The sequence below is a fragment of the Capricornis sumatraensis genome, chromosome 10, assembly GCF_032405125.1.
Source record: "Capricornis sumatraensis isolate serow.1 chromosome 10, serow.2, whole genome shotgun sequence".
Classification (NCBI taxonomy): domain Eukaryota; kingdom Metazoa; phylum Chordata; class Mammalia; order Artiodactyla; family Bovidae; genus Capricornis; species Capricornis sumatraensis.
The window spans coordinates 95,074,807-95,096,479 of NC_091078.1; the positions used below are offsets into that span (position 1 = coordinate 95,074,807).

The following is a 21,673-nucleotide window of genomic DNA, read 5'->3' on the forward strand; positions in this document are numbered from 1 at the left end:
CACATACCAAAGTCTTCAAAACACAGTCTTGATTCATTGACTGACCTGCTGACAGGATCTATTAAAAGTACCTAGTGTTTTACCACTTCCATGTGGTATTGAGGATTCAAAGATTTCATTTTTAAAATCTTGCTCCGGCTTCAGATCTCAATCCAGGCAGATGTTTCACACTGCTTTGTGAAGGCAGAGAAAATAACCCCTTCTTTGTGAGTACATGCCTCTGGTTCTGACAGAAAGGCTTCCAATCACTGTAAGTTGTGTCTCAAGGCATATAGCCTCAGAGATCCATCAGGGCTGTGACTCTAAGGACAGCAGCCACAATTAAGCATTTCTCTAGCCATCTGGTTTCCAGAGAAAACACAGGTAAGTTACAATCTCTCCCAGCTAAAAATAGTTTAGCAACAAAAATGTTTTTTGAAAGAAGCAAGAAATACAGCAAATTTCAATCTAGTATTTTCTTTCATCTTTTCATATTTCCCATCATTCACTTCTCTGGAACATCTTAAGTTGGACTTTGCAAATCTGAGATTGAGAATCTTGAAAGACATTAGTTTGTGTTGATATCTGAGTTGGCAAGAGCAGCAAGAAAGATGGGAACCTTCAACAACCCAAGAAAAGAGCAGGTCCTAGCTGGCACTCCATGTGTCTGAAGAGTAAAAGTCCCCTTGCACAGAAAAGTCTATGCACCTCTCCGGAAGAAAGGCATGCTAAGTAAGCTATTGTCAAACCACTGAATCATGGGACTTCCACTCCCACACCTTTAAATACTTCCTGACAGCATATTTCGCAAAGCTTTTTCATCACAAGGCTCAAAAAAAAGGCTTCACAGAGTACTTGGGGCTACAGAATTTCCACTTAGAGAGCAGGCTCCCATGCTGAAGTAGTACCTGAAACTATCTTGTTTACACACTTACCAGTTGTGCTTCTCTGAGGGCAGGGGTTCTCTTGATCAGGAACACAATAGATACTAGGTCAAATCCTTTGGCCAAACCCAGACTGTACATTTTGAGAAGGATTTTGACAAGAGATTCTCCCCTTGACCAAACTCTAGTCAGGCTCCTCTAAGTTTCTCAACTAGACCTCAATTTTTAGAATCCCATGTCCCTCTCTGAATTGTCTGTAGTATTAGACAATTTTCGAATTAGACAATCCATAGCAGAATCCTGCTACGTTGGTTTAGCCAGAATCCTTCACATTCAATATATGACTCCCCACCTCGATATCAATCAGACTCCTCATTCGCCATCACCCTTGGGTGACATCTGATCACTCTGGCCTGTCTTCAACAAGTATCTTTTAGGTTGGTTTAGCCAGAATCCTCCCCCAACTAACCCTTGATGCTTCTTTTTAGTAATTTTTCAACCCATTGCCTCCTACCCTGCTCTTTGCCTATCAGTTCAGTTCCATTGCTCAGTCGTGTCTGACACTTTGCGACCACATGAATCGCAGCACGCCAGGCCTCCCTGTCCATCACCAACTCCCGGAGTTCACCCAAACCCATATCCATTGAGTTAGTGATGCCATCCAACCATCTCATCCTCTGTCATCCCCTTCTCCTCCTGCCCTCAATCTTTCCCAGCATCAGGGTCTTTTCAAATGAGTCAGTTCTTCACATCAGGTGGCCAAAGTATTGGAGTTTCACGTTCAATATCAGTCCTTCCAATGAACACTCAGGATTGATCTCCTTTAGGATGGACTGGTTGGATCTCCTTGCAGTCCAAACACCACAGTTCAAAAGTATCAATTCTTCGGCACTCAGGTTTCTTTATAGTCCAACTCTCACGTCCATACTTGACCACTGGAAAAACCATAGCTATGACTAGATGGACCTTTGTCAGCAAAGTAATGTCTCTGCTTTTTAACCTACTGTCTAGGTTGGTCATAACTTTCCTTCTAAGGAGTAAGTGTCTTTTAATTTCATGGCTGCAATCGGAGCCCCCCAAAATAAAGTCTGACACTATTTCCACTGTTTCACCATCTATTTGCCATTAAGTGATGAGACCATATGCCATGATCTTAGTTTTCTGAATGTTGAGCTTTAAGCAAATTTTCTCACTCTCCTCTTTCACTAAGAGGCTTTTTAGTTCTTCTTCATTTTCTGCCATAGGAGTGGTGTTATCTGCATATCTGAGGTTACTGATATTTCTCCCGGCAATCTTGATTTCAGCTTGTGCTTCTCATGATGTACTCTGCATATAAGTTAAATAAGCAGGGTGACAATATACAGCCTTGATGTGCTCCTTTTCCTATTTGGAACCAGTCTGTTGTTCCATGTCCAGTTCTAACTGCTGCTTCCTGACCTGCATACAGATTTCTCAAGAGGCAGGTCAGGTGGTCTGGTATTCCCATCTCTTTCAGAATTTTCCACAGTTTATTGTGACCACACAGTCAAAGGCTTTGGCATAGTCAGTAAAGCAGAAATAGATGTTTTTCTATTGCTTTTTCCATGATCCAGCGGATGTTGGCAATTTGATCTCTGGTTCAAGATCTCTTGAGCCATCTGAGATCTTCTTGTAAACTCTTCTTGAACCATGTGAGAACCATATCTTGAACCAGAGATCAGGATCTCTCTGCCTGTAAATTCCTACTTTCTATTATTGTAGTCATAGTTGAGTTCACCGTAGTGGTCCTTTTACCTACTTCAATAGTCCTGAATAAAGTCTGCCTGTATTTAACAAGTGTCTAAATATTTTCTTTTTTCTTTAACAAAGCCCTTAGTGATGATCAGTGGATATTCCAACCTGGCCTCTGACATCTTTCGAAGACACTCTCTACTGGTTTCTAGCAGACTGCTATCTTCAGCAGTCGTATTTGAGAAGATAAAAGTGGTTACATGACCTGTCGGATCAGGACAGCTGGAGGGAATCCTTTGAGAGTTGTCTTCTGTTGACTAGCACCTAGAGGGAGTCATCAGTCCAGGGCATGGAGCCAAGTGGATATGTGGAAAAAGAGTAGGGGTGACTTAACCTGCTTGCATGGCTCTATCTGTGGCCGTGGCCTTGAGGCAGAAGTAGAAATGGTAGAAAGGGAAGAATGTCTTTAATATGAATTCTGCCCAATTTTACACATTTCTGCAACTACAGACTCAATGCTTATGATTTTATAATGAACCATTCTTTCATTCGATAAATGTTACCAGCTCACTGTAGGCTCTGTAACATTTCTCCTTGCACATATAATACTTTAAACAAAAAGAACTGAACAGGAATTAGTGTGTGCATTTTATGGCAATTTTCTAGTTTTCAACTAAAGTTGAAAAACTTGTTCAAAAGTTTACTGCCACTTCATTCACAAAGGATTTTCCTTCTATTTTAAGTTATGTCTTCTTCTCTGCTGTCTTGATAATCTTGATCTCTATAGAAAGTTTCTGCATGGCAGCAAGCAAAGAAAAACTAAAGAGCCTCTTGATGAAAAAAGTGAAAGAGGAGAGTGAAAAAGTTGCCTTAAAACTCAACATTCAAAAAACGAAGATCACGGCATCTGGTCCCATCACTTGATGACAAATAGATGGGGAAACAATGGAAACAGCGAAAGACTTTATTTTGGGGGGCTCCAAAATCACTGCAGATGGTCACTGCAGCCACGAAATTAAAAGATGCTTGCTCCTTGAAAGAAAAGTTATGATAAACCTAGACAGCCTATTAAAAAACAGAGACATTACTTTGACAACAAAGGTCTGTCTAGTCAAAGCTATGACTTTCCAGTAGTCCACGTATGGATGTGAGAGTTGGACTATAAAGAAAGCTGAGAGCTGAAGAATTGATGCTTTTGATCTGTGGTGTTGGAGAAGACTCTTGAGAGTCCCATGGACTGCAAGGAGCTCAAACTAAAGGAAATCTAAGGTCAGTCCTAAAGGAAATCAGTCCTGAATATTCATTGAAAGGACTGATGATGAAGCTGAAGCTCTGATACTTCGACCACCTGATGTGAAGAACTGACTCATTTGAAAAGACCCTGATGCTGGGAAAGGTTGAAGGTGGGAGGAGAAGGGGATGACAGAGGATAAGATAGTTGGATGGCATCACTGACTTGATGGACATGAGTTTGAGCAAGCTCTGGGAGTTGGTGACGGACAGGGAAGTCTGGCATACTGCAGTCCATGGGGTCGCAAAGATTTGGACATGACTAAGTGACTGAACTGAAGAAAGACTAATTAAATTTAACCTCTGAGGCAACTCATTACTGTTTTGAATGATACCTGAAATTATACTCTCTTCAGTGGACTTGGCTCCTAAGATACCATGAACACGTACTTTGGAATGTGAGGAAATAAAGAACCAGAACAGTTCTAGGAATCTTCCAATATTGGGTAGATTTTAAAATTTCATTTATCTACTGACTTTTTAGCTGTACCTCTTTGGATTATTTTCTACATTCTTAAGTTTTCACCATCAATTTCAAATGAGTATTTTCCCATTTTACAAAAAATGTAGAAAGCTTACAAATGCAGAGGTTAAATTACCACTCCTTCCATCCTTTCTGCTATAGTTGTCATAAGTACATATATTAGAATACCCTCAAGAAAATGTTATTTTTATTTTATACGGTACTGTATTTTTTTAAATTGAGAGAAATAGTCTTTTCTATTCATCTATATATTTATCATTTCCAATGTTCTTCATTCAGTTTTGAGCATCTGAGCTTCCCTGTGATTCTTTTTTTAGCCTGGAGAACTTCCATTAGCAAGTCTTAAAGTACAGTTCTCCTGGTGACAAGCTCTCTTAGTTTTCCCTCATCTGAAAATGTCTTTAAAATAAAGATATTTGTCTTTATTTTGTCTTCATTACTCTTTCATTTGTCTTCATTCTTAAAAGATTTTTTCACTAAATATAAAACTTTGTGTTTGTCTGTCCTTCAATACTTTACAGATGTTTTTCTGTTACCTTCTGGACTCCATGATTTCTGATAAAAAGCTCACAATCACTTGAATTATTGTTCCCATGCATGCAATGTGTCACTTTTTACTAGCTACTTTAAAGAATTTTAGTTAGACTATGATGTGTCATATTTATTCTGTTTAGAGGGCTGGCCTGTTAGGTCACTCCACCATACCAGAAATGAAACCAGCATGGTTCTACTTCAAAAAAAAATAACCCAAATACAAGCCACTGACATCTCCCATCTGAATTACTGCAAAGGCCTCCTATTCTGGTTTCCTTATTTATCTTTATGTGACCAGGGGTGAGAAGACTGGTTGTAATTTCATCCCTTGGCTCCTCTTCATTAATTTGGAAGTCATTTTGAGATTCAAAGCATTTCCCTGGTAGCTCAGCTGGTAAAGAATCCACCTGCAATGCAGGAGACCCTGATCCAATTCCTGGGTCAGGAAGATTCATTGGAGAAGAGATAGGCTACCTACTCCAGTATTCTTGGGCTTCCCTGGAGGCTCAGCTGGTAAAGGATGAGAAGATGGTAGAAAACAAGTCTCTCCTGGAAGACAGCCCCATGGTATGTTTACCAGATGAGAATAGTAAGGCCTATACTGAATACCTTTTTCAAAACAGCAAATTCCCCTTAATACTTTACTTTTTTATTCTAACATTTATCCCTCCAAATATACTATACAAACTACTTATTTATTGATTGACTCCCTCTACAAGAATGTAAGTTTCACAAGAGCAGGAATTTTTGTTGAGTTTTCTTCACTGGCATGTCTCTATAGTCTATACCAGTGGGAGCACATAATAGGTGAAAAATAAATCTTTGACTGTAACAATCAACTATGACATCTACCTCTGATACCTCTTAATTTTCCACATTCTTTTCCAGGCAGAAGGTTTTTCTGAACTCATGTCAGTTCAGCTCAGTTCAGTCGCTCAATCTGTCCGACTCTTTGACACCCCATGGACTGCAGCATGCCAGGCCTCCCTGTCCATCACGTTTCCGGAGCTTACTCAAACTCATGTCCATTGAGTCAGTGATGCCATCCAACCATCTCATCCTCTGTCATCCCCTTCTCCTTCCGCCTTCAACCTCTCCCAGCATCAGGGTCTTTTCAAATGAGTCAGTTCTTCACGTCAGGTGGCCAAAGTATTGGAGTGTCAGCTTCAGTCCTTCCAATGAATATTCAGGATTGATGTCATGATGAATATTCATGGACTCATGTCAGAAGCATTAGTTATTCTATTCTATTCTGCACTGTGTGTTATGGTCTAGATAGAGCAGAAGGGAAATTTCTTGTAAACAAAGAAATTTTTAAAGAAAATTGACCATTTCTTTTACTGTGTTTGTACAGACTCTGTAGTACATTGTATTAAAAATTTTCTCCAGCCTGATACTTAGACTCAGAACATAATTAAGAGATGGCACACACAGAAGAACAATTCCTGGCCTTTTTCTCAGATGAAAGAAACATACATTTAACCAAAGATCAAAGTATATATCTAAAATGAAAGTTTCACCAGGTGTATCTCTAAGTAGATTTTCACTGTATTATTTCAGAGCAAGATGTGTTGCCTTGGCCATGTATATAAAAGCATGTTGAGTTAGCCTGGCCCCTGAAATGAAATACATTTAGCTTCAAACTGTATTTGCATTCATTTTGTCTATATTTTTGGTTTGGGGTTAGAAAAATATATTCTTGTAAGAGAAAACTTACAAGATGATAAAGTGTTTCACTTAAATATTCACACATTGGCCTCTCCATCCATAGGGCACAGGATCCTGGCTTTCTTTATGTGAGAGAGTAAGCTAATTTTTAGTTTCTCTAGATTTTTGTAATTTCCAGGGAAGATATGCATATTGACAATGAGAGCAGGGTAGGAGAAGAAACTGAAATTGACTGTCAGTTAAGACAGGTCAGACCATACCATGTGGCCTTGAGTGGACGGACTGATGTGCAGGTCCTTCACTGGCTGCCAGAGCTCCCGCAGATAAGCTCTAGTTGCACTGTAAGACATGACCTCTTTAGCAGAGAAAAGAAAAACTGTTTGATTTAATTAACAAAGTTCTCAGCCATCATTTCAAAAGAAAATTTCTCTCTCGGGTTACCTGCGATTTTCTCTCTTTTGGATTGAAAACTTGCCTCTCAGGCAGAGCCCTCTATTGCAATTACAGAAGCAGCTGGTTTTCAAGAAAAAGTACATGCTATGCAAGCATGTCCTGAATGCTGAGTCAACTCCAGGAGAGTAAGAAATGAGCCTTTTTTAGCTTGCTTTGCACAGCATCCACGAAAAGATGGTTAACAAGTGCTTTCGCATGATAATCAAGAGAGGTTAAGTTTCTGAGGGCAACTTTGTATTCCCAAGGCCTAGGAGAAAAACCTTGCATACTGAAGATGCCTTAGGGAAAACCAGTTGAGTTATAAAATCAATCATTAGCACCCAGAGGCTTCAAAGCACTCTTCTAAACTTGGAGAGGGCCAGCAAGAGAATGAGGCATATTAAGAGGCACACCAGTAGAGAAAGTAAGTTAAACAATAATACTCCCCCCTGTGAATAAAGAAACTCACATAAAAGAAAAGATAACTGTATCCATAAAAAAATCAAATAAAGATCAAAACACAAATTCTATTCTAAAAGAATACTCTTTACACTATTTGGCAAGGTAATTATTAAATAGATTAAGATAACAGTGAACCATAACATGTTTTAGAGAAATATTTTTTTCTTTTCTTTTTTAATAGAATAAAATTTTTTTAAACAAAGACGAGTTCCTTGTAAAAAGTGGGATCTATGATATTAGGGAAAGATATTAAAGATATTTATTTTTTTTTTTTATTTATTTATTTTTTTTTATTTTTTTTTAATTTTATTTATTTATTTTTTTTTTTTATTAAATTTTAAAATCTTTAATTCTTACATGTGTTCCCAAACATGAAACCCCCTCCCACCTCCCTCCCCATAACATCTCTGTGGGTGATCCCCATGCACCAGCCCCAATCATGCTGTATCCTAAAATTTTGGCCATTTACAGGCTTTGTCCTTTTCTTAAATCATTACCACTCAAAAGCAAGCAGATGTTTATTTTGGACTGCCAAGCCAGAAGGCTCGAAGACGGGAGAAGTAGAAGTGAGAATTTTTTTCCATATTTTTCTCCTCATACAGAAAAATCAGTATTTCCTATAATTTTTATAACTATCATTTCCTTAAGATTATTGCCAGCTACTTTAAAAAAGAATTACTACCAAACATCAAGTATCTGTCAGTTCAAGGGCAATTTTGAAAAATTTTAGCCTTTTAAAAAATTTGTAATTATAATACATTATTTGCATATAGATATACGTGGTTTTTCCCCACAAAGTCAAGTCATGCTATACCCACAATTGTAAATTTGCTGTTTTCACTGAACTCATTAACTTTCATATAAAGAACATGTTTATGTAGAAGTTTCCCTGATGGCTCACGGGGTAAAGAATCCGCCTGTGATGTAGGAGACATAGGGGATGCAGGTTCGACCCCTGGATTTGGGAAGATGCCCCGGAGGAGGGCATGGCAACTTGCCTAGAAAATTCCATGGACAGGGGAGCCTGCTGGGCTACAGTCCAAAGGGTGGCACAGAGTCAGACACAATTGACTGACTACGCAGGCATGTATGCAGTCTCTGTTGTAGGCAGAACTCTACAACTGTCCCCTAAACTTCCCCTCTATAGAGGTTATAACCTTTGGGATTATAAGTATGGTGACTTCTAATTCCATGATCAGGTTATCTTATACAACACAGCTGACCACAAAATAGGGAAATTTGTGGGTAAACCTGACCTAATCCCATGAGTCCTTTAAAGGCATGGAGTTTTCTCCCACAGAGGAGGAAGTAAGAGATTCTCAGCACGGAAAAGACTCACTGCACTTTTGCTAACCTGAAGATGGAGGGTTCTACAAAGCAAGAAAGGCTTGTGGCCTTTAGGAACTAATGGCAGTTCTCAGTAAACAGTTAGCAAGGAAACGAAACCTCAGTCCCATAACTGAAAGAAATTGAATCCTGCCAACAACAACCAATGAACTTGGAAGCAAATTTTCCACTACAGCTTTTACATTACAACACAGACACTATTTCAGCCTTGTAATATAGTGAACAAAGAACCCAGTAATGCCTTCTAACCTACAGAACTATGAATTAAAAAATGGGAAATTTTGAAGTCCATTAAATTTGTTGTAATTTGTTATGCAACAACAGAAAACTAATTTAGTCCCTCTCTCACTTCTTTTCACCTTGATCTTTTCAAAGGTAACAGTATTATTTATCTAGCCATCTCTCTTCTTATGAACATTTTGCTATTACAAAAGTAAGATTTTGGCACATATAAATACAAGTTTATTTGTATCAGATTGGTCACAGTATAGGCACACAATTAAAAAAATGTGTTCTATGATACCAAAAGCATGAGCAACAGAATAAAAAACAGATATAGTGGGCTCCATCAAAATTAAAAAAGTATTGTGCATCAAAATTATCAAGAAAGTGAAAAAGGCAACCTACAGGAAAGGAGAAATACTGGCAAACCATAGCTCTGATAGGCTTCCCTGGTGGTTCAAATGCTAAAGAATCTGCCTGCAATGCAGGAGACTCAGGTTCGATCTCTGGGTCAGGAAGATTCCCTGGAGAAGAGAATGGCTACTCACTCCAGCATTCGTGCTTGGAGAAGCCCATGTATAGAGGAGCCTCATGGGCTACAGGCCATGGGGTCACAAAGAGACAGATATGACTACATCTCTGATAAGGTTTTAGTATCTAGGAAATATAAAGAACATTTACAACTCAACAAAAAGACAAATAATCCAATTAAAAATGGGCAAAAGACTTGACTACACATTTCTCCAAGGAAAATATACAAATGGTTAACAAGCACATGAAAAGATGCTCTTATCACTAGTCATCATGAAAATGCATATCAAACCACAATGGGGGAAACCCCTAGAAAACAGCAAGCACCGATGAGGATGTGCATAAACTGGACATCTCATACACTGTTGGCAGGAATGTATAATGTTTTGGCTGCTGTGGCAAACAGTTTGGCAGTTCCTCAAAAGTTAAACATGGAATTACTATATAATGCAGCAACTCCATTCCTAGACACACAGCTAAAAGAACAGACAACAGGCCCTCAAGTATACATACAACATGTTCCTAGTAGCACTATTCACTGTAGCCAAAAGGTAGAAAGAGCACAACTGTCTTCCAACGAATGGATGGAAAAAGATATTGTGGCATATCCATATAATGAAATATTACTCAGCCGTATAAAGAAATGGTATACCGATGCATGTTACAACATGAACAAATCTTAAAAACACAATGATAAGTGAAACAATCCAGATGCAAGAGGTCACACATTATAGGATTCTATTTATAGAACAGAAATATCTAGTCTTTATAGATATATTCTAGAAATATCTAGAACAGCTAAATTCAGGGAGATGAAACAAAGACTTGTAGCTGTCGGGGGTGGAAGCAGGGGTGGGGTGGGGAGGAGAATGAGGAACAACAGTTTATCAGGTTCATAGCTTCCTTTGGGGTGATGATAACATTTTGGATCTAGACAGAGGTGGCGGTTGAACCACCTTGTGAATGTAGTAAATGCCACTAAATGGTTTACTTTAAAATAGTACTTTTATGTTACATGAATCCTACCTCAATTAAAAAATGTGTTCCATATATTTTTTACTATTTATCTTTTTTCCTGATTACTCTTGCTACTAGTATGTCTTTTTTAAGGTTTGTTGTTTCAGAGAATCAGTCTTTATTTTATTGATCCTCTCTATTGTTTATTTCTTTTTTATTTCAATTTTTGCTGGAGTACAGTGGATTTACGATGCATTAATTTCTGCTGTATGTTTATTTCTTTATGTTCTATTACATTTTTCTTCTACTTTATCTTTTCTTTTTCTAGCACCCTAAACTGAAAATATGATTTATTTATTTTTATTCATTTGGGGACTATGGATTCACCAAAGATCTGGTTTCTTGGCAACTGAAGTGTAAACACGGAGGAGATGCTCAGTAAAACTGAGGGGCCCAGCAGCACATGGAAGCAACCTAAACGTCTAACAACAGATGAATGGATAAAGAAGGTGTGATGTGTATACACACATAATGGAATATTATTTGACAATAAAAAGAATAAAATAATGTCATTTGTAGCAACACTGAAGGACCCAGAGTTACATAAGTTAAACAGAAAAAGATAAATATCATATGATATCACTTTTTGGTGGAACCTAAAAAAAAAAGGATACTTTTTCACAAAGTAGATATAGACTCACAGACATAGAAAACGAACTTAAGGTTACCAAAGGGGCAAGGGAGGGGAGGGATAAATTAGGATTTGGGGTTAACATATACATACTACTATGTATAAAATAGATTCAAACAAGGAATAGCACAGGGAACTACATCTAATATATTATAAAAAACTATAATGGAAAAGAGTCTGCAAAAGAATATCTGTAACTGAGTCACTTTCCTATACAACTGAACACTGTAAATCTACTATACCTTCAATAAAAAAAAAGTTGAGGAGCACATGAAGGCATCCATTTGCTGACAGACTCTCAGCCAATACTGGACAGTTTTTGGAAGCAGCTAAAGGAACAGCTATACCATGGTTCTGCCATAAGGTTGCTCTGTCAATGGCAGTCTTTGATAGTACTTAAGGTCACATATGACACTAAGTTTGATTAGGGAATCTGAGGATTTATTCTGTGAATATCTTTATTTTTAAATTTAATCTCTGTGCAATAGTGTTTTCAAAAGTCAAATTGTTTTAAAGTGTTTTTGTTGTTGGCAGCGGTAAACCCTTCTTTAATCAAGATACCATAAACCATCAGTGGACTTCATGTCTTTTTCCAACTTACATTGTATTTGTTAAGAATACAGCATTGTGGCCCAAACTGGACACTGTAAATTTACTATTGAATGAAGTGGTGGAGATGAGGACAAGTTCTATTTAATAACCTTGGCTTCTTCATCCTCTGATAATTGCCAAAGAGTACATTGGTCTCAAAAAGGAATCTCATGGGGATGAAGGAAATACACAGCCTTATATTTGTATCTTCCTCATCAGTGATGAAAAATTATCAGCCATAATCTCTTGGAGTGTATCTTCTCTCTCTTTTTTTTCCTTTTCTCTTTGTCTATGATTCTCTAATTAGATGTTTATTACCCTCTCTCATTGTATTCTCCATGGCCCTTAATATGTCCTTCATACTTTTCATCTCCTTTCAGCATTCTGGATGGTTACCCTCATTTATTCAACAAACACTTATTGAGCACTTACTATGTGACAAGCACTGCTCTGGGCACTTGAGTACCTTAGTGAACAAAAAACATCTCTCTGCTCAGAAAAGACAAACTGAGGAAACAGACAATAAGTAATAAACACAACAAATGACTAAATCATGTAGAATGCAGAAGGTGATAAATGTCATTAAAAAAACAACAGGAATCTCCACACTGTTCTCCACGGTGGCTGTACTAGTTTGCATTCCCACCAACAGTGTAAGAGGGTTCCCTTTTCTCCACACCCTCTCCAGCATTTATTGCTTGTAGACTTTTGGATCGCTGCCATTCTTACTGGTGTGAAATGGTACCTCACTGTTGTTTTGATTTGCATTTCTCTGATAATGAGTGATGTTGAGCATCTTTTCATGTGTTTGTTAGCCATCCATATGTCTTCTTTGGAGAAATGTCTGTTTAGTTCTTTGGCCCATTTTTTGACTGGGTCATTTATTTTTCTGGACTTGAGCTGCATAAGTTGCTTGTATATTTTTGAGATTAGTTGAAAAATTGCAAATAGAACTGCCTTATGACCCAGCAATCCCACTGCTAGGCATACACACTGAGGAAACTAGAATTGAAAGAGACATGTGTACCCCAATATTCATTGCAGCACTGTTTATAATAGCCAGGACATGGAAACAACCTAGATGTCCATCAGCAGATGAATGGATAAGAAAGCTGTGGTACATATACACAATGGAGTATTACTCAGCCATTAAAAAGAATACATTTGAATCAGTTCTAATGAAGTGGATGAAACTGGAGCCGATTATACAGAGTGAAGTAAGCCAGAAAGAAAAACACCAATACAGTATACTAACACATATATATGGAATTTAGAAAGATGGTAATGATAACCCTCTATGCGAGACAGCAAAAGAGACACAGATGTGTAGAACGGACTTTTAGACTCTGTGGGAGAGGGAAAGGGTGGGATGATTTGGGAGAATGGTATTGAAACATGTATACTATCATTTAAGAAATCAATCACCAGTCTGTGTTCGATACAGGATACAGGATGCTTGGGGCTGGTGCACGGGGATGATCCAGAGAGATGATATGGGGTGGGAGGTGGGAGGGGGGTTCAGGATTGGGAACTCATGTACACCCATGGCTGACTCATGTCAACGTATGGCAAAACCAATACAGTATTGTAAACCAAAATAAAGTAAAAATAAATAAATAAATAAAAGCCATGTAAAAGAAAAAAATAAACTTAAAAAAAATAGGAGAGTAAAGCAATGTCTTCTGCTTTTTTTTTAATTACAAAAAAAGACAATCTTATTTGCCTATAATGTGATCACTGATTATCTTAGAAAATTCTGCTTCAGAGTATAAGTGAGTCAAATCCATATAATGTTAGTCATACTGGTTATGCGATGACATAGAAAATACTACACATTTTAGTAAGTCTTGCATTTATATAAGGTGTTTAACACTTGCGAGGAAAATTCACTTCTCCCCACATTTCTCTTTTTCTAAATCACTTTATTGAGGTATGATTGACAAATAAAAAGCTGTTTTACCACACCACACTGTTTTAATGACTGTAGTTTGTAGATAAATATATACCTGTGAACCCATCATCACAATGTAAGCCATGAACATATTCTCCATAAGTTTATCATAAATATATCATCTCTGTAAGTTTCTTCACATTCTATTTATTATTATTTTATATTTGTAGTGTGAGATAAGAATATTTAACTACAGATATAAACTCTTAGCAAATTTTTAAGTGTGCAATACAGTATTGCTAACTGTAACATGATGTATAGATCTCTAGAATTTATTCACCTTGTATAACTGAAATTTTGTATCCCTTCACTGATACCTCTCATTTCCCTCTGTCTCCAGAAACTACTATTTCACTCTCTCTTTCTTTGAATTTAACTATTTTAGAATTCTCATTAAGTGGTATCATATAGTATTTGTCCTTCTATGTCTGGCTTATTTCATGAAGCACAATATCCTCCAAGTTCATCCATTTTGCTGCAAATGGCAGGGTTCCTCTCTTTTTAAAGGGTAAACAATATCCATTTTATGTAAATACTACATTTGACTTATCCATTCATTCACTGATAGACACTGAAGTTGCTTCCTTGTTTGGCTGAGGTAAATATTGCTGCAATGAATACAGGAGTGTAGCTATCTCTCTGAGATGCTGACTGCAATTCCTTTGGATATACTCTCAAAAGTGGGATCACTGGATCATATGAGAGATCTATTTCCTATTTTTTGAGGAATCTTCATACTGTTTTACATAGTGATTGTATCAGTTTACATTACCAACAGTGTACAAGAGTTCTCTTTTTTCCACATCCTCCCCAAATTTTATCTTTTAAAAAAATTAGATAAATTTGACACAATACATTTTATAAACTTAAAGTATACAGTGTTACTTTGATACACATGTACTGTAATATTAATTTGATTACCACTGAAGTAATATTTATCACGTTACATCTTTATAGTGCAGTATTACTGTCTTTCATTAATTATATTATGTTTAATTCTCTATGGCTTACTTACTACTCGATACAAGTTCATACCTTTAAACACCATCAATCTTATCCCCGATCCCTGCTCCTCCATCTCCTGGTAACCATTATTTTATTCTCTGTTTTTTCACAGGTTTGACAATTTTAGATTCCACATATAAGAGATATAATACTTACTCTGTCTCATTTAACTTGCTTAGCATAATGTGCTCATTTCATCCATACTGTTGAAAATGCCATAGTCTCCATTCTTGTGGCTGAACAATATTCCATTGTGGATAAAGAACACATCTTTCTATCCATTCACCTACTGACAGGCATTTGCATTGTTTCCATACCTTAACTGCTGTAAACAATGCACTGATAACATGAGTATCCCAGGAGGCACTAGTGGAAAAGAATCTGCCTGCCAATGCAGAAGATGTAAGAGAAACATGCCCCCTACAGGAGGGCATGGCAACCCTTTTCAGTACTCTTGCCCTGGAGAATCCCATGGACAGAGAAGCCTGACAGGCTACAGTCCATGGGACTGCAAAGAGCTGGATGTGACTGAGCACACACGCATGCACCACACTGTTTTAATGACTGTAGCTTTGTAATATGCTTTGAAACAAAGAAGTGTGATACCTTCAGTTGTGTTCAATTGTTTTTTCTCCTTCACTGGCACTTCTTCCCAATCTTAAAGAACTCTACATTACCTGACAGCACATTGCATGTTAGGTGCATAAAATGTTTTTCTTTATCCCATGTTTTAGATAGCCTTAGATAGCTTTCTTTCTGCACACAGGAACTACTTCTATAAAAATTATTATCTTCATCTGTGACACCTTGCCTGCATCCAAGATGCCCCCACTACATGGCCTGTGGTTTGCACAGCTATCACTTCAAACTTAACACAGCCCAAACTGAACTCATCATTTCTTTCACTTGGCTGAACTTAACAATTATAGTACCACTCTGTTTGTCCCCAAGGTAAAAAAAACCATTGAGTTATATGTTTTAAAAAGAGAAAGAAAAGAGATAAGAGTAGTAACTAAGTTTGTTGCTGCACTTAGTTGACCATTCATTCAACAAGTAAGTATTGAGTACCTACCAAAGACCAATATTCTCCTAGGTTCAAGGGATCTGCTTGTGAATAAGATTAACAAATCTGTTCTCATATAAAATATATAAATAACAGTGACCTACTATATAGCACAGGAACTATACTCAATACCTTATAATAACCTATAATGAAAAGGAATTTGAAAAAGAATATAAGTGTGCATGTGTGGATATACAGATAAATACATGTGTGTTTCACTAAATCACTTTGCTGTACACATGAAACAAACAATGTTGTAAATTAATTATACTTCAATTTAAAAAATAAAGAAAATTTTCAAAAAAAAAAAAACCCTCTGCTTTCATGGTGCTTACAGCCTAGAGATGAGACACACACAATAAAAATGGTAAACATAAACTATTCAGTATACTAGATGGTAATACATGCTTGGGTAAAATATAAAGCAAGGAAGGGATTGAGAATAAGCATGTGTATGTGGGAGATGATGTTCACGATGTTTTCAGTTCTAGATAAGGTAGCCGGGAAAAGCCTGAAAGGGTGACATTTGAGTAAAAACCTGAAGCAAGTCAGGATGTAAGTACCATGAGGCTATCCAGAAAAGAGCAGGTGCAAAGAAAGGCCCTAAGGCAGGAACATGTGTTGTGTTTTAGGGCACAGAAAGAAGGTCATTGTAAAGTAGAGTGATCAAGGGGGGGAATAATAGGAAATTAAACTACGTGTAGAGTGATCAAGGGGGAATGATAGGAAATTAAATTACAGAGGTGATAAGGCTGGGACCAGATCTTACACGGCAAGATGCTCTTTCTTCTCTAATCTTACTATTAGTCCCCTTATCCTGAGGCCTTATCAACTCATATCGACAACAGCTTCCAACTCATCTCAATCATTTTCCAGTTTAACCTCTACATTGCCTCTGGGATAATCCCAAACCACCACATTCAACATGGCAGTTACCCACTCAAGGAATCAGAATGGTTGTCTAATGCTTCAAGTCTAAATCAGTCTACAGGGTTTTCAGGGCTATTTTTGACCTATTTTATCTTAAATCTAGCACTTATTTCCTAATTATTTACTGAGCTCTTTCTTTCTTGAAGAAACAAAGAAGAACAAAGAAGGGTAAAGAAACAGATTCAAGACCTGGAGTTTGTCAACATCAACTTTTTCTTAGCTCTAATCGCCTCTTCCAATTTCCTGTATATATGCATTAATATTTTTATTATTTTTAACTCAAGTTTTGCTGCTTCTTATGTTTAAGTATCTTCTCTTCTTGAACTTACAATAAAATGCAAAATCTTTCTATGGCCATAAGGCCCTGCATCATCTGGTCCCTGATTATCTTTTCTTATGATGTCCTTTCCTTTTCTCACTCACTGTATACCAGGGATGACTGCCTCTCAGTTCTCTGAATGTACGAAGTTCTTCACTGCATCTAAACCTTCTTCTGCCTAGATCGCATTATCTACTCTTTTTTTCTTTACTCAAACATTAAGGCTTAGTTTGAATGCCATAAAGGCTGCCTTCCCTGCACTCCAATATACATGAAGTTTCACAGCACCATGCATGATTTTCCTTTATAGCATTTATGACAATTTTTAAACTTTGTACGTATTCATGTGACCATATGTTCAACAGTCTCTCTACTAGAAACAGTTAATCTCTCTACTAGTTCATAAGCTCCAGGAAGACAAGCAGATTTCTCTTGCCCATCCCAGTGTACCTAGCATCTAAAACAATAATTGGCAGATGCTTAATAAATATCAGTTGAACAAATGAGTTAATACCTTATCTGGATACTGGTCACTCTTTTTCAACTACTTTCATTTTCTCCAAGAACCCTTGAGGTCTTCTCAGTCTCTCAAAGAACCATTTCTTCCCTGACTTCTTTTCCTTTTAAAAAAAAATAGTTCTTCAAATGTTGAATTCAAAACCCTGGTGACAACTGACCTAGCTCACCATGAAAGAAAAAGCCATCTCTCCCAGTATATCATTGCAAAGCTGGCTGTATTTCTTTACCAAACCATACAATTTAATCATAAATATAAATCAGTCTAAAATATAGTTAATTAGAAAAAATATATAAACCAACCAGGGTTTGGATAGGACTTCTCATTTTTTTCAGCTTGAGAAGTTCTATAAAAACTTCTCTCTTAATAGGTTCTATTTTTTTGCTTCTTTTTCCCTGGCTTCTTATTGTGCTTAAAGTCTTACCACATGTCAATAAGATATCTGCCCATCTTACTTTTCCACTCAGCTTGTTTGGTACTTAAAATTGGAAATAACATGTTTTACATCTTTTAGGAATTCTGTAATGCCTTGTTCAGACCTGTTTAGCAGCAGGGACATTTCTTTTTCTTTCTCTAAATCCTCAGCAGGTATTGCTGCTGCTGCTGCTGCTAAGTTGCTTCAGTCGTGTCTGACTCTGTGCGACCCCATAGACGGCAGCCCACCAGGCTCCCCCATCCCTGGGATTCTCTAGGCAAGAATACTGGAGCGGGTTGCCATTTCCTTCTCCAATGCATGATAGTGAAAAGTCAAAGTGAAGTCGCTCAGTCATGTCCGACTCTTCGCAACTCCATGGACTGCAGCCCACCAGGCTCCTCCATCCATGGGGGGCCCATGTTTATTGCAGGGGCCCACAAACAAGAAAGCCTCAGTAAATGCTTGCTAAACTGTTCAATTACATGAAAATTTCTTGGATTCACAGAAGATTTATTGCTACTTATTTGATAGATGGACTTATTCATTCATTCATTCAATAACTATTTAACACTCCAGTTTTCAAAGTTCTGTGCTTGGCACTAGGGAGAAAATGGAACAAAAGACATACAAGGAAGCTCCCATTCCAGTGGAGGAAATCTATATGCATTTGTATAATTAGAAACAGGAGAAAGTTAGGTGCAGGATGACATCACGTGCACAAGGAAGCCCCAGGACTGATTCTAGTCATAAACAGAATGAGGGAGGTTTCATAAAGTTGAGTTGTAAACAATGAACAGGAGCTTACCAAGCCAACAAAGGTAGAGAGGTATGAAAGAGCAAAGCATGTTTAGAAAAAGCCAAATAAGTCATCAAGAGATAAGGTGAGAGAAATAGGCAGAATTACATTATGCTGGGTCTTTTACGCCATGCTAAGTAACAAGGGTTTTTAAGGCTAAGTGGGAGCTGACATGAACAGTTTTCATTTTTTAAAAAGAAGTACGGCAGTGGTGTGGAGGATAACTTAGGGAAGGAAGACAGATTCAGGGAGTCTATGCTGGGGAGAAACGTGAAGGATCTGGGGTGACAGCAAGGATAAAGCTAGGGCAGTGATTTGACTGGCATTAGGAGACAGATGTTAAGAGGATACAGTGATTAATCGAGAAGGGACAGAAAGGAGATAGAGATGGAGGAGCCTAAGAGGCTCCCTAAGTTTCTGACATGGATCTCTGAGCAAATGCCTTTTGCTTGATTTAAGGAGAAAGTAGATATGTGAGGAAAAGAAAATGAACGCAGTTTAGGAATGATGATGGATGTCGGAAGCACACCCAAGGGCATATGTCTGGTAGGAAAAAGGAAATGAGGACCTGAAGCTCAGGGGACAGGTCTTAATTAGAGATTTAGATTTCAAGGCTAAATATTTATGATGCTGGAATGATGAAATGGAATGAAAAATAGAGCTACCAAGGCCCTGCCAGCTGCTGCTTCTGACCTACAGCAGACTCTCCAATACTCCTCAGTCGCCATGTATCAGAATGCATGCTGCGGGCTGGCGATCTGTCACTCACTTTAGCCCCTCCAGATCTGCCTGGGAAATCAGCAAGGAGACTTGGAGGAGAGGAATAGCAGGTCTTTAGTTCAGCTAATATCTCCTGTACTCTTTGGCACACAGTGGAGAGTGTTCTGGCACTCCTGAACACTGGCACCGTGCGACCGGAGACGAGACTAGAAATATCTGAGGGGAAAAACAGTCACTCAAGGAGTCATCTTGAGGAGAAAAAAACAAATCAATTGCTCTGTACCAATTCCCGGTACATCTGATGTAATATATCTCCCTAATCTCTTGCAACTTCTGACAACTGCTCCGAGAAAAGTAACATGCTATCAATTTGACAGCTAATCATAATGAGAGCAGAATTATCTGATAATACCAGCTCAATGACCTAAAAATTTTAAGACCTTACGTACTACACAAATCCTAATGGAAAGAAGAGTGTTTACTGATTAAACCTAGGTCTAAAATCTACTTAATAGTTCACTCTTAAAACTTAAAAAGTGTATATTTTCAACAAAGAATCTTACAGTTTTATTATGTGAATCTCAAGGTGGTACAGTTCTCTAATATATAGGGATTTTAAATGACCAAACAATTCCAGAAACTCTAATAAAACATTTTTAAATATTTCTTCTTTTAAAATGTTCTGCTATTTCTTGAGACTATCATAAACAATAATTCCAAAGATAAAACAACTACATGGACTGATGATTCTATGTGAATTACAAACCAGAGCAATGGGGTGCCTCGACTGGGTGTGAGTCTTCTCTGTACAGTAAATCCAATTTATAAAAAAAGTACCAGGCACAGGCACTGTGCGTGGTGCTAGGGTCATGGAGAGAGAAGACAGTCCCTGGCACTCAAAGATGACAAATACTGTGCTCTGGTTTTCAAACTGTCCCCCTTGGACTTTCAGTGGTTTCACAGGGTACTCACTAGGTAGGGGCATGGACACTGTAAGATTCCTATTACTTTCCCTTTTGCCAACTGAGTAGTTCTATTTTATCTGTTTCATTTATTGGACTTCCTTATAGAAATTAGCTTGAAGAAAGGATTCTTCCATACACAAATATAAATAATACAGTTTACAAACCTCTGTATAGTGGGAAAATTAGGGCAGTCAGAATCTACTGGGACACATGCTGGGAGCCACTGGTGACAACGCTCCACATGCTCTCATCAGTAAGTGCATCATTTTACTCCCATGTCAAAGTGAAGCACAGGGCTTTGGAAGGAGGCAGGCAGGGCAGGATAGTCAAGATTAGAGGTACCATGGAACATACAAATTAACTGCTTTCTCTGTACTCTGTTATAACTTCCATTTTAAACTTTCTCAAATGTATAGCACACAATTGGAAAAGTAAAACAGCTGTTTTCAAATCTTAAGTAAAACAACAACAACCACCCATAAAGTAGTCTTATCACAGAAAGTTCCCAACAAATATAGAAGTATCCCAAGATTTATTTTCTCTCTGTTCTACCTAGAATACAACCACAAAGAAAACCTGGGGCTTCCCACAAACGTCTTCTCACCCCATCAGAGCCTTGCTGAACTGAAGAGGAAGAGAAGCCTAGTATCGCCTTGATTTCTCCCTACCTTTCAAGGGGAAAAGCACTGCCACAGTGGCTCATGCTTAAGGGCCTCACTGCTCTGTCAAGACACATGGTCTATTGCCCGTCAGCCTCTTTATGTGGCTTCTCCTCCAACCCAAGGCAAAAAGGAATGATGGAGTCAGTACAACTTTTCCTTTTGTCCAGAAGATGCTCTTCCTCTTACAGGGCAAGACTGAAAATGAGGGCTGGGGCTACCCTCAGACAGAACCACATTAGCCTATTTCCTTGGGAACCCTCTCTCACACAAGCAGCAAAGCAGAGTCCAAGGGTTCCTGCATTCAAGAGCAGGGTCTCTGTGCTGAATTTGCTTTGTTCTATGTTTCTCCTTTGTGTTTTCTCTGGCACTGAATAGACAGATGCATCCTCTTCTTTCCCTGAGCTGGTGGTGGCCAAGACTGAGGGGGAAATAGGCACAGGATACAAAAGAGGCCCCTTGTGAATTCAGGGAAAACTGGGATGTGAAGGAAAACCCTCAGCCAAATAAGAGTAGGTTACTTCACCTTGTTTTCCCTCCTCTGTGTATCT

General features: G+C 38.0%; 1 protein-coding gene across 1 annotated transcript in view; it reads right to left on the minus strand.

Moving 5' to 3' along the window:
• The window catches only part of DOCK3 (dedicator of cytokinesis 3), a 261,704-nt gene that overhangs the window by 124,689 nt on the left and 115,342 nt on the right, over positions 1–21,673 (minus strand). The gene's annotated exons all lie outside the window — the stretch shown is intronic.